We start from the raw sequence: 15216 nt of genomic DNA on the forward strand, positions 1-15216 counted from the left end.
GAACCACAATGACATCCCTGTGTACACAATCTGCCCTGAGGGAGGGGGCCCTTCAAAAGTTGTGCACAGAGACCAGCTCAGACACTGTACTTTCCAATCACTACCACCACGCCAGACAGCTGTTCACCAGCCCAAGAAAGGCTCTGACATTGACACTGACTGTCCTGATATCATCTGTATCCCTGTCACTACATCCGTGCCCACAAACGCTGATAGGGAACATAGAGAATCAGTGCAAGAGCAGTCAGGTGATGCAAATCAAGATCAGAGTGGGGTGGGAGATGAAGATGTGCTTATATCTGAAGAACTGGAAACTGTTGGTGGGTCAGATGCAGAGAGTGAAAGTGAAAGTGTGTATGAGCCTAGACGGTCTGCAAGACAGAACAAGGGTACACTTCCCTGCAGATTTAGGAGGGATTATGTTTTCAAGTAATACAGTATGACTTTGGGAATGTTGTAAACTGGCCTTGGTGCATTTACATGTGTTTGGGTATCCTTACAAAGCCTGAGTTACGATGTCTAGTTTGTATGTCTACACAATGTTCTGGGGCATCCCTGTGCACTACAAGGTTGGGAGATTGTGATTGATGTTGCATTGTTGATGTATTGACATGCTATGTTTTCCTTTATGTTACAGAAGTCACGTTGTCTGTTGGGGGGCATGGCAGGGTTTCGCAGGGGGGAATGTAGCGGGTGCAAATTTGCGCTGTCCCTTTAAGGAACGGGAGCCCTCGTGAACGAGGAAGTGGGGTGTGCACGGAGAGAGAGAGAGACGTGATGGAGCGCCGAACGGAGTGGTAGCGATGTGAATGCTACACTGTGCTAAAGTCCGGAGAAAAAATAAGGTTTAATGAGCCGTCTTAGTGGATACCTAAGTGAGAGGTCAGTAAGACTGTTACGTTTAAACCCCGTTTTCTTTGGTAGTTCGGACACTGAAGTGAACAGAGGCTAAGCTATGTGCTGCGACGGCCATGTGGAGTTACAACAGCGGCGCGCTAATGGACTGCAACGATGAGGACATCTGGAAGAGTGTTAAGAAGTGCGTTTAGTGCACGTGTTGTCGCGTAGACCGCTTGAAATAGTATAAAAGTTTTACTCCGGCGTGATTCCGTTTAGTCAAGTGTGTAATCACTCCGTGGAGCGCTGATAGTGGAATACCGTCTTTCCCTTGGACTGCTACAAGTGGCGTTGTTATCCTGAGTTCCTGTTGCCCCTCCGACCAGTGGAGGAGCTGGCATCTGTTCTGTGAGTCCGGGGTTAAGTCTTTGATGGGGATTACCCTGCCATCCTCCCAACACTCTGGACGTGACTTCGGCAGTTTGTGGGTAACATCAACACGCACACACACACGCCACCATTCACACTGACTGATCCATGTGTATTAGTGCGGTCCGAACTGAACTGAACTGAAGCCGCACTAAAATACACATTTACATACACACCTTGTTGCGCTGGGATAGACGCTGGACTGCCACCTAGCGCATACACTCACACGTTCACACACGCAGCGCTTGACTGAACTGAACTGAAGCTGCTTACATTCACACACTTACTTACATTTGTGCTTGGAGAAAGGACCAGAACTGCTTTCATGTGCATTCTCCATTTACACACACACACATATTGGACAACAAACCCACTCTGTCATTGTGTTAATTGCTCAGCAGAATGTTATTTTTTTTCCTGTTTGAAAGAGTTTGAACAGAATATGTTTTATCTTTGTTGTTACATGTTTGGTGACATAAGTGAATGTGAATGGAGCTGAATGTTACTTGTCTTAGAGAGATGAGAGCTCACGCGGTTGAAATTTATTTTGAAAAGCGATTCAAAGGTTGTTCTAAGTGAACGTAGGGTTGTGTATTGAAACTCTTTGGCTATTTGTGGAAGAGAATATTATTTTTTATTGTTATTATTATTATTTTTTTTAAAACTGCTTTAGCCTTGTTATTATGGGTTAAAACACTGCTATTATTTTATTCATTACTGTGGTAATAAATGTTACCATTTCTTGTTCATGATATTCTGTCTAACTGGGGGTAGGGGCGCCTCGCCTGTTCAGTTAGATCTTGGAAATAGGGGTGGTGTCAAAGTAGTTCAGCATCCAACTCTCATACACCATACACCCTTCAGGCTGCCACCGGATGTTAGATTTATCCTGAAGCCCTCTTCTCCTCATCTAATCTAAGCTGCGCTAAGGCTAGACTACTGGACAGGATACAACCTGCTCATACTCTTGAGCACTGAGGCTTTAAGTATTGGGTAAGGGGGACCCAGATCCCGCCTCACCCAGTTCTCCCCAGATAGAAATAATTAAATAACCCCTACAAGGTGGCGGTAAAACCCCGACCACTACAAGAGGTAACCACCGAAGGGGGGGTCAATGCTCATTAAGTTGATATTGATACTTACACAGACAAACGCCCCCCATTTCAGTCTCACCGCCCCCCTCTTAGCTTTCTCATTCCAAACGCTTCCCCGATGGTGTCCAAACGCCCCCTGGGGGGCGTTCCCCCACTGAGAAAAACTGCAATAAACAAATGAAAAGGTGAAAGTCTGAGGCCATTTCAGTGCAGTCAGAGCCAAAGGCAGTTTTCCTGAACAAGGGGACAGACAGACAGACGGACAGTAAAACAGAGGCTAAGGGATGACAAGCCTTTAATATCAAATACTTTATTATTTAGATCAAAACCTTCTGATTGGATCATTTGCTCCTATTTCAGTTCAAAGCAGAATATCACAGCAGAAATATCTGAACCATGGATGTTAAACTCATTTTAGTTCAGGGGACACATACAGTACAATGTGATCTCAGGTGGACCAGTAAAATAATAGGCATATTAACCTTTACATAAGAATCCAGATATTTCACTCTGTTTTAGTGTGGAAAAAAAGTCCAACTGGGTTATGAAAATATGAATAACCTGAATGAACATGTAAGCCAAGTATAACATTTATCACCAATTTTTCATCAGATCTGTCAAACCCCAGTGATAGTCTAAGTATTATGAATCTGTTAGTCTTTCTAATTACACACCTGAATCACTTCCCTCATGGTGAACAACTTGGAAGTGTACTCCACCACAAACAGTCCATTTACAAACCCAAACCCAAACCAAACTGTCACTCAGGTTTTTTCAGAATTCCACACAGCTGCTGTAAACAGAAACAATGAAGTCGTTTCTGTGATTGTTGCTGCTACGGGGGGGTACTTGTCCAGGTAATCCAAGTTATCCCAGTATAACTCCTATTCTGTTACACTGGATCAGAAGCGGAAAAATAAACAAACCAAGAAAATGTGTGGAAAATGGATGAGAAACTAAGTTTTGATGTCTTGTGTTTCATTAAACAAACATAATATGTGCACACTTGAAAACCCTCAGCCTGACTTATCAGTGCACAGCAAATTTGTGGAGTAAAATAATCTGGAGTTAGGCAAAAAAAGAGTGAAAGAGTTAAATTTCTGGAGTTCACACTGTAAGTTTAAGTCCAGCTTGCATTCAGGGATACTCTCTGATAGTGTCATTTTTCGGGGTACATTTACCAGGTGTTGAGGAGCATGGTTGAACACCATAATGGGTGTTGATTACTGGACAGAGGTACAGAGAAGACCAGTGTGCTCATGGATGTCGTATGAGGCATCATATAAGTACCATTTTACCTCTGAAACAAGGCTATTTATTAGGCTGAAAGTAACTTTTCTCTCAGCTCTGTCAGTATCATAATATTACTTATTTCTGTTAGGATCTACTTCTAACCAGCTGCTAAAATTAGCTCTTGCTGCAAACTTAGAATGTCGAACATGCTTAGTTTAGCTCGACAGCTTCCTGCATTTTAGTCTCAGATAATTCATACAATTCATACAAGAGTTGAGAGCAAAGCTATTGAACAAACACTCCTGTGCTGCTGCAGACCCCTCCCTCAGACTCATTATCAACTTCACCTACTGGCACCACCCCTGGAGCAGATCTCCATTAGGAGTCCATAGAAGCGGCTCCTTTGCTCTGGTGTGGTGCCAGATCATTGCTGCCGCTGTCACTGCTTCAGACCTCCATAGACTTTCATCCCATTTCACTTCATAGCCGTAACCTGGGCTCTCAGACTCCCTGATCCCATCTTCCCTTGGACTCTGATGTTTTCAACTCCAGATTTGGATTCATTCTCATGTATTGTTTTATGTTAATAAACCCGTTTTGTCCCTTCAGCATCGTGCGTATGAGTTCAGTCTTTCACTCTGTCGTGACAGTAACTGGCTAAAACAGCAACAATGTTGAGCTGTTTCCTTTGTGCTTCATCCTTTAGTACAGCTTTACTTTTGTTCAGGCACCTCAAACTAATTCATGGATTGTATCCTGGACTATTTTTACTGTTCTAAGAAATCACTTTTCAATAAAAAAAAAAACGAACAAACAAACAAACAAAAAAAACCAAACATACTAGTCATCAGATGGTGTTTTGTGTTTTTGTAATTACCACCCCCACCCCCACCCCACCCCCCCAGGGTGAGAGGTGTATTTTACTCTACATGAGATTGCTTTTTTTGTTTTTTTTTTTAACTGCCAGAAGAGTTCAGTTTTAACTCCTGGAAAGAGTTAAGAGATCAACTCTGTGGAAAGTGTCACTTTAACCCTGCCCTACAGTGTGTTCCATGGTCTCACATGTACACTTAAATTGAGTTGATTTTAACTCTCATGGAGTTTATTCCAAAGACCAGAATTTGCTGTGTGCATGCCAAAGTTTTTGGACAGACAGACGGACGGATGACCAGCTGATGTTAATACCCCACAGCCAGTGTGGCCAAGGGTAAAAACCACCTTTGGACAGTTCTTTATCACCACTCATACATTCACTTGCAGTCATGCAGTTTTTCTCCTACAACCCATCCCATCATGCATCAGTCCTACTACATCTACAGTAAGCGTTGAAGGACAAAACAGTAGCAATACGACATCTCACTTTTTTTCTTTTTCCTCGGTCGATGACACATCAAGGTTCGTATACTGGTATGAATGTTGGCCGTTCCCAGTAGACCTGGTGTGGGAACCAGCTCCGACACCGGGCTGATCAGTCTGAAAACAGCTGGAGATGACACATAGTGCTAGATATGAATCACACTCACAGAGAAGGAGGAGGTTGGGTGGGTGGGGGAGGGAGGGGGGCAGGAGGAGGTGCTGATGCAACCCACAGTGCAGCCCCTTGGCTTACATTTGGGAAATAATTGCACAGTTCAGTGGCACCGAGAATACCCAGAGCACTTTGGAAAGCATTTCAATAACCTATTAGGTGCAGACACCTGAGACAGTCATGGTATCAACGATACGTCAAGAAAAAGGAACATGTGTGCAGATGGAACAACTCAAACCAGCACTTAGTGTTTTTGTCTCCAGGGTGAAAAAAAACAGCCCACCTCTACTACTGTTTATTTATCAGCTCTTTACTCCAAAATCTGTTGCACATGTTGTTTAATCCAATTTGCTAAAAATCTCATCACCAAGAATTCTTTCTTTTCCTTCATATTCCAGCTGTAAAAACACCACCTCAGTGTGTGGACTCTAATCTCTGTTAGTTCCACAGTTGTTGCTCAAACTATCAGAGGTTGTTGATGGAACTCCTGGCTCTAGACCAGGGGTCGTGACCTTAAACACTCTGTTTGGATCCATTTCCTACAGAAAAGAAAACACCAGGAGCCACAAAGCCCTTATGACAACCCTTATAAAATGAACAGAACACTGCATACATCATTTTTTACCTTAATGCTATGTATAAAAGAAACTAGTGTGTTGCATTTATAAAATCAATGAACTGCTGTAGAGAAAACCACATTTTATTTGTGTATGTAATAAAAACATTTTGAACTCAAAAAAAAAAAAAAAGAAGACGCAGTGTTGAAGGTTACTTTCCAATAAAATACTCACTGTCTATTTGAGTCCTCCTTGTACAGTATTTATGAAATTAAAAGCCAAATTTAAACTTTCCACCTGCAGCCAAACAAACACATTCCGTCTGTTTCTGTGTCTTTTATAACGTGTGCTGGAGCGTACAGTCAGCTGGAGTAAAAAAAAAAAATAGGACCAATGGCTCTGTAGCTTACTGGACAAATGCTTTGGGAAATGTATCCAGATGCCCCAGTTCTGTGTATTTATTATATTACAGAAATAGCCCATGTTTTGGTCATATTCCAATCAGATCTGTAAAAAATTTAAATTCCAACTTGATATCAGTAATACTTACTGATTTATTGTATCAATCCACTTCCTATCTCTTATAATGGGAAAATTTTTCAAAGTTGCACCAAATCCAGAATCAGACCCGGATAGAAATAATTTCAATACCTTGTGTTGACATCCTCATAAAGAAGCTGTATACCAAGTTTGAAGTCAGTCAGAACTGGAGTTTGGGAAGAAAAGACAATTGAAATTTTTTCCCCATAAGAGCCCATGTTAAATTTTCCGTAAGTTCCCGGATCCAGAAGAAGATCCTGATCAGCATGTGGACGTTATGTTTTGGTCATCTCCCCATCAGGGCTGGACTGTAGAAATTTACCCTTGATATCATTTATATTTACTGAGTTATTGCATCAATCCACTTCCTATCTCTTATAATGGGGAAATTTTTCAAAGTCGCACCAAATCCAGAATCAGATCCGGATCCAAATAATTTCACTAACTTTTGTTGACATCATCATAAAGAAGCTGTATACCAAGTTTGAAGTCAATTGGAATTGTAGTTTCTGAGAAGAAGACGATTGAAAGTTTTGTAACAGATGACAGACAACGACAGACGCCGCCGCCGCCAGATGCCGCATGATGACAATAGCTTACGGCCTGTCGGCAGGTAAGCTAAAAAAAAGGTCTATTTGAACAAAATGTATTTTACAAAATAACAATCAATTAAAACACTTCCTTGACCCGGTTAATGTAATTTTTGCTCCTGAACCTTTTTTTAATGTTCATATAAGTGTCGGGGATGGAAGTCCATGTTTCCAACACACGTTTGTCTGCTTTGTGAAGGTTTCCAGTGTCACTCCATTTGGAATTCTGAGCAGAAACATCTTCATCAACAGTATCTTCCAGATGAGCTGTCCAGAGTTTTAACTCAGACACCTGTATATCTGTTAATTCTGTCTGAAGGTGGGGTTGACTGCCACCTGCCAACGCAGACATATTCAGTCGGACGGATCCATGATCAGTTTAGTGACATGGAAGAGTCATGTGTTCATGTCCTCTGAACTCACAGATGTTCCTGCAGACTGGAAAAACTATGGATCATATCGGGAGCTTGTTTGAACTCTGTCAAAGTGGGGAAGTGACACCATGGACCCGTCTGTCCATCTCTGTCCAACAGTGTCAACCAGGGGTGGAAGAAAATATTGGTTCCACAATATTTCACTTCATGATACTGTATCGATATTAAAAAGTACTGTATTCATATTTTTAAGTATTTATTCAAAGGCAGTCATGGCGGAAATTCCTTTTTTTTTTCTTTTTTGTTTATCATGCTCTTTTATTTTTATATTCACATAAATATTTTGCTCTGTTGTTTGTATAGTACAAAAGTAGTATTGTGATATTGCAGGTCATACATACAGTTTTTAAAAATTAATAACGGTAGTTAAGCACACTTTACTGTCTGAATGATGCAAATGTTAGGTTTTTTTATTGGGAGTGCTCAAAAATAATGATATGATATTGGAAGATTCAGGGACTGAACACTACGTATTCTTTTCACAATAGAATACAAACATTTAAGCAGGACCTGAAACTATAATGTCTGCAAAACATTATTTATTTATTTGTGTGATTTTTGCACTGGTAAAGCCACATGTTAAAACTTAATTCATCCAAATGCTGCACTGTAAGTTTTTCCAGGAAATAATGTTTCAAAAAAAGAAGCAAAACAAAAGAACATTGCCTTGTTAACAGCATCGTGATATGTTGCGATATATTGTATTGTGATTCTAGTATAGCAATTTGTATCATATTGCCAGATTCTTACCACTTCACACCCCTAGTGTCAACATGTGCTCTAATGTCCAAACATCCTCCATGTGCAGGGCTGAGCCTCCTGTACCCTGGACAGGTGGAGTCCAGCAGGTTCAGGTGTGCTGTCATATCTACCATCAGCTGGAGCTTTTCCACCCGCTCTGTCCAGCTCAGGACAGGTGAGCCCTGTTCCAGTCCGTCACCTGTGGACAGACACTGGACTGTTGGACAGCAGGACATCAGAGGACGGGCTTTAACCTCGTCCACTAATGGAACTGACGCTGATTTAAACCTTTGGCCAGCGACAAAAAAATTGAACACATTTTATTTTAATGTTAGAAGACCACCATAATCTTCAAATTAAGAATTCTATTTAAAAAACTAAAATAAAATGTATTTAAACTAAATGCTAATTATTCATTTTCCCAAAGCCACAGACGGATGAAGAGCCACAGGTTTTACACCCCCCCCAGACTGACAGACACATGTCGTCCACTTTTCTCTGGGCCTTTCAAGGCCTTTCTGGACACTACATTTGTTGACAATCCCTTTGCAAGCTTTAGAGATTTAGAACATAAATGAAGATAAAAAAACAAACAGGAGGAAAGCAGGAAAATGTTATTTTTCGTCATGACAGCAAGAATGTGCACAATAGAATAGAAATAAATATGAGAGATTAAGTATCAGGGTCTGAACTTTGCTCCAACAACAACAACAACAACAACAACAACAACAATAATAATAATCATAATAATAATAATAATAATGCACATATGTGTGCAGCTGCCATCTGTGCTGTTTCCAGGGTTCTACCAATACTGTTTCCTGGAATTTTGTGACAGTATCACACAGTACCCAGAGGAAAATAAATTGCTTTCCATCTTAGACGTTTCCCTTGAGTCCTTGTCTGAATACCTGCCAGCCAGCTGTCTGTCCTCCCATTATCCATGTTCCTGCATTTGTCCAATGACTGCAATTTTTGTAAAAAAAACAAAACAAAACTATGTTTTTACATCTGAATTAGAAATTTCATTTCAGCATGAGAGCAATTTTAAAAGTGATTCCAATGGCTATTTAGAAGTCAACTCATTTACCAGATGACTCACTAAAAACTCCATTTTGATGAGGTTCTTCTGAGAGGTTCAGACTTTATAAGCCTTTGAAATAATTAAGAATCAGAGTACAGACGTTTTAATTGCTCCAGTACAGCTCTGTCCGTGTTCACGGCTCCAGATGCCTGTAAGTCGGTCAGAGCGTGAGGAAGCATCTTTTAGACATCATTTTATCAGGATTTTTATTTCAAGTATCCTACAAAAGCTGCTGATTTTTGCTTTTGTGTCACCAAAATTAAATCAGGAGAACAACACATCCCTGGTAATTACAGACAGATTGAGTGTAAGAGCGTACGAGGGGGTGAGAGCTGCTGTGTGCATCCATCTGTTTGGGTTTAGGCACAAATCACAGTTCTGTGGATCTGACACAGACACACTTAGGTTTGTATTTTTTACACATTTTGTAAAGAAAGTGATATTGTGTGTACACGTTTATATACTGTATATGTACAGATTTATGTGAAACTAGAAGGCAAGCTCTGAGCTCTAAGGGTATTTTTGTGATTTTTACATATTTTCTTAAATTCACTTTTTTTTATGTACTTACAAATCACACAATATCCAAGTGTTTGAGATCAAACTGTTCAGGACAAACAGTTTTAAACACAGGCCTGTTTTTGTCCTAGAGCTCTGTAGAAAGACATAATTCAGCCCAAATGCAGTCAAAGTTTGAAGTCAGATTTGGGAAAATGTTCAAATCTCTTGTGAAAACACACCTTCACTCATGTGGACAAAGTGTTTTGGTGCGTGAAATAGATTTACCAAGTCCTAGCTTCACAAAAGTACTGGAATAAATGAGTAAAATAATATGTAACTGTAGAAAAAAACTGAATTTCCTAGTTGTGGGATCAATAAAGTTTAATCTAATCTAATGTAAAGCAATGTAATGTAATGTAATCCAATCTAATCTAAAACATGCCTAAAATGTAATTTGGGATGACCCTCTTTTGTGCATAAATATTGTCTGACATTGTAATGTCTCAAAAAATGTCTCAACTTTTTTTTGGAGATTAAATAAATGTTTATCTATATCTATCTATCTATCTATCTATCTATCTATCTATCTATCTATCTATATATATATATATATATATCTATACACACACACATATATATATATATATATATATATATATATATATATATATATATATATATATATTAGGCCTGTAACGGTACACGTACCGAACCGAACCGTTTCGGTACACACCTGTTCGGTTCGGCACACAGCTGTACCGAAACGGCACAGTATGTTGACAAAAAGAAAAAGGAACGAAAGATGTCGTTTAATGCGGAACTTTAAATCCGCGCAATTTTCACACGGACATATTAAAGGACACGCACATTGATCCAAAATACCAAATAGCAGCTGATATAAGGTAAAAAAAAAAAAAAAACAAAACAAAAAAAAACAAATATGATGTGAACCTGGAAGGAAGAGACTGAAGACCCTCCACCATCAGTACAGTCCAGTTTGGATCACTTCAGGTCCCGGTGAAAGACAACAACGAGGAAAGAGACGGAGATAAGACGGACGTTGTTTGGCCCCTAGGAACTACGGTAGTTCTAAAACACACTAGCTCTCTCTCTCTCTCTCTCTCTCTCTCTCTCTCTCTCTCTCTCTCTCTCTCATGCACGCTGTATAACAGAGGAATAAAACTCGGAGTTGGCCACTGACAGTATATAAAAATAAAGTTTCACTTTCGTTTCACGCCAGCGTTAGTTACGTTAGTTATGGACCGGACCGCACCCCCCCACCCCCCCGGCTCCGACCAAAAAAAACAAAACAAAAAAACAACAAACAAACCATCCCCCAGACAAATCTTACGTTCCATGCGCGCGCACACTCAAACACACACACACACACACACACAAGTACACACAGTGTCCTAAACAATTTATTCTCTGTCCTAAAATAAATAATTTGGTTCAGTTTGTTGTCAATGTTGCTCTTCAGTTTGTTTAAACAGAATACCAGTTTACCCTCCTGTTGATGTTGAACTTCATGCAGAATTTTTTTGCTGATATTTTTCTGCAGATTGTGAACTGACAGAACTGTGATTAGATTTTTCTTGTTTGTTCAAAACTACCTGTCAGAGAAAAGTGCAATACTAATGTTTAAAATACATTTAGTCATATTAATAATTTATTTTATTTTCTATTTGATTTATAGCAGCAGAATTATATTATTCCTGTTTTTCTATATTCTATTGTGTCCAAAAATTGGGGGAAAAATGTTAAAAAATTCATAAATGTATTAAAGACATTTTGAGGGGTTTTCTTTCTTCCCGTACCGAACCGAAAAAAACCGAACCGTGGCTTTGAAAACCGAAAACGTACCGAACCGAAAATTTTGTGTACCGTTACAGGCCTAATATATATATATATATATATATATATATATACACATACAGGACAACAGCACTAGTCTTTGTGGCTTCCTCCTGTTTACTTCCTGTTTACTTGTCACATATCCAAACCTTTATGTGCTTGAACACAGATGTGTGACACGTTAACATATGACAGATGAAGGTATGATATGTCTGTGATGACAGACATAAGCCACTGGAAAAATAATGTCAAACATGATAGAAAGCATCATGATGGAACCTGTTTGAAGTAGTACACAGGGAGTTGAGAACGGGTGAGAACCTGTCCAGCTTTGAGTGGATCAGTGTGGATCCGCAACCAACACTATTGACTAATTTCGAGGCGAACTTTCTACTTTGTCAGTAATTTACTCAGAGCCAGTATGTCATCGTCTTTCCCTTTGGCCCCTCCCCTTCCTGTCTGGCCTGCTGCCGTCTCCAGCTCAAAGTCTGTGTGTGCGGATTATCACTGGATGAGCAGTCATACTATGAGAAGTCTAATCCGTCATTAAGGGACAGATGAGTTACACAGGATTTGAACGACACAGAATGACCTGACGTACACTCGCCACACAAATATCAAGTTCAACAAGGATAGAATAAGAAGGAAAATAGAACACCATGAACAGCAGCCATGTTGTAACCTTCAGATGCACCACAGCCAAACTAAGGTATTCAGAAATACAGGGTCTAGGCTGATGTCTTACACTGACATTAATAATTTGAATTGTATCTCATCATGAGTCAGATTAAATCTGCATGTTCTTGGGAGAGCAGATGAATGACATTTGTTTCAAAAAATAATACTCTTCTCTGCAAAAAAGGAATATCTGACTGAGATAAACTGTTTTGAATTTGGAATATTTACCTTGAAAGATCACTTTTTTTTAGATGTATTTACTTACTGAGACTTAATCTTGTTTAGATTATTAGACTTGTTCCAAGTCTAATAAATAGTTCCAGTTCCACAGGAACTGTTTATGGAGGACACAGGGACTGTTTACCCTCAGCATATTTGGACTAGATTATACAGGTTTAGCTGGAAATACAGATATATGGAGTCGGTACACACACACACACACACACACACACACACACACACACACACACATATTTTAACACAAAGCTGACTGACTGATATTTACAGCACTATATTTTTCAAATACCATTCTGTGGATTTGTTGCTCATGCATCTTGACAAATGCATTGATACTAAATGTCCTGCAAGTGGAATATGGAGGACTGCTGATACCCACCAGATTTTCTGACTTGGGCTGGTAATGATATGAAATCAGCTGTATTGTCCCTTTTAAGGTTTTTTTTTTTTTTTTTTTTTTTCAATTTTATTGATTACGAGCACTTCAGAAAACTATGTAAACTACACCTCTGTAACTAAATGTGACTAAAGTAGATGTTGTTCCTACTCAACCTACCGTCCCTCCACAACCTGATGCTCTGTACTGCAGCTCGACCTCCTCCGTTTCCAAAGACGCTGACTGCCTTGTCAACCCTGCTGAGCAGCTGATTGGCTTGCAGCTACCCTTCATGAGAGGTGAGTAAAAAGCCAGGAAAGATGTCACGACCCTGCACAGTGAGGTAACACCTGCTCCTTCCATAGTTTTTTCTTTCTTCCTGGTACCAGTTTTGAAGCTTCGGCCACCCACCATCCCAACAGCCACTTCACTGGTCACCCCCGTCACTGTCTGATTAGACCAGTATTGGTCAAACTGTGGGGCGGGCCCCCCAGGGGGGGCATGGAGTCTTCCCAGGGGGGTCATGGGATCAGTCCTGGGTGTTTTGTTGTTTTTCAGGTTAGAACATGTATCAGGTGGAACTAATGTTTGATGGTTGGAGCACCCTGGACTCATTTTATGGACGTCCACCAAACCAATCTACTGCCATGGTGATCTGTCACTAGACTAGAGAAAGAGTTTAGGTTTAGACAATGGACAAGGACTGGGCTGGAAAAGACACATGGACACACGTTTGTATGTTCTCAGATATCCAATGGAAATGGGCTCATTAACCCACTGATATTGGTCACATGTTCATCTGTGGAACCAACATGTGTTTGTTGGTCTAAAAAAGGAAATTTTTTGTCAGAGTTGTGGATAATTGTGCATTTCCTTATTTTATTTGGATAAATATTGCCTTGGAGCAGTCTGGTTGATTTTATTTGTATTATTCAAGCAAAAATCGAAGTTATTTTTAATTTGAACAAAAAATTATTCAAGAAAAAGCCAAAAGTATTGTCAGGATATTGATGTTTCTGTCAATAAAAGTTATAACTGCACCACTGTAATAATGTTGTCTCAAGAAACAGTCTGATTGAGTTAATTTGTATTGTTTAAAGCAGGGATATTTGTCTTTTTTCAATGGAATTCTTCCTTTTCACACATTTCCCTGTGGTCTCCATAAACTGTAAATGCTCTGCTTGGCTCTGAATTCTTCATTCATTCAACTCCACAGGTCCATCTTCAACCCTATTTCTGAGTAATGACACCAGAAAGGTGGTTTGGAGTGCTGGCCCTTTAAATGCATGAGTCACTTCAGGCCCCGCCCCCTTCAGGTTGTCGGCTGTGCCACTCTATTCCGTTCAACCAACAACTGAACATTTGAGGTAATGGGCTCCAAATTTGGACATATTTTCAGTATGGACTACAACTACTGCTGCTGCTGCTGCCAAACAATTATGGAGAAATACTGGAGAAATGTTCGTCTGAAGTCTGGACTGTATATGGGCAAATGTGGAGACGGAACTAGTTATAGACGGACCAAAGATATATATATATATATATATATATATATATATATATATATATATATATATACACTACCAGTCAAAAGTTGTAGAACACCCCGATTTTTCCAGTTTTGTATTGAAATTCAAGCAGTTCAAGTCTAATGAACAGCTTCAAATGGTACAAAGGTAAGCGGTGAACTGCCAGAGGTAAAAAAAAAAAAAAAGGTATGGTTAAACAAAACTGAAAAATAATGTACATTTCAGAATTATACAAAAAGGCGAACAAGAAATGGGTTAACAACTTAAAGCAGTTCTGCAGCACTGGAGGTTGATCAAGCCTCGAAAGTTGGTGCTAACAGTTCCTACATGTGTCCCAACATTTCTGAATTCCTTCCAACCCCCTCTGTCTGCATAAAAGTAGTGTTGGAACACACTTTGATACCATACTCTATCCATCCATCCATTTTCTTCCGCTTTATCCGGGGCCGGGTTACGGGGGCAACAGTCTAAGCAGGGATGCCCAGACACCTCCTCCAGCTCTTCCGGGGGGACCCCGAGGCGTTCCCAGGCCAGCCGAGAGACATAGTCTCTCCAACGTATCCTGGGTCTTCCCCGAGGTCTCCTCCCGGTGCAAAAGGCACTCAGAAACTGGGGAAATCCTGACAGGAAGAGGTCTGGCAGACCCAAAGCCACAACAGAATCAGAAGACAAGTTTCTGAGTGTCAACCGCTTGCGTGATAGGCAACTCATAGGACAACAGCTTCAAGCACAGCTCAATAGTGGTCGGAGTAAGCAAGTCTCAGTTTCAGCTGTGAAGAGAAGACTTCCAGTTTCAGGTTTGATGGGTCGAGTTGCAGCAAGAAAGCCATTGTTAAGACTTCAGAATAGGAAAAAGAGGCTTGCTTGGGCCATGAAACACCGCCAGTGTACTACTGAAGACTGGAAGAAGGTGTTATGGACTGATCAAGGAAGATCCAGACCAAGAGGAAGATCCAGACCAAGAAGAAGATCCA

The 15216-nt window shown here is 40.2% G+C and overlaps 1 long non-coding RNA gene across 1 annotated transcript; it reads left to right on the top strand.

Annotated features, from left to right (window-relative positions):
- Nucleotides 1-1956: 1956 nt before the first annotated feature.
- Nucleotides 1957-12937, top strand: LOC115428809 (uncharacterized). Its single transcript, XR_003936693.1, has 3 exons — nt 1957-2143; nt 11130-11132; nt 12927-12937. It is a non-coding gene; the product is annotated as an uncharacterized LOC115428809 (long non-coding RNA).
- The last annotated feature ends 2279 nt before the right edge of the window (nt 12938-15216 follow it).

The sequence above is a fragment of the Sphaeramia orbicularis genome, chromosome 11 (assembly GCF_902148855.1).
Source record: "Sphaeramia orbicularis chromosome 11, fSphaOr1.1, whole genome shotgun sequence".
NCBI lineage: Eukaryota > Metazoa > Chordata > Actinopteri > Kurtiformes > Apogonidae > Sphaeramia > Sphaeramia orbicularis.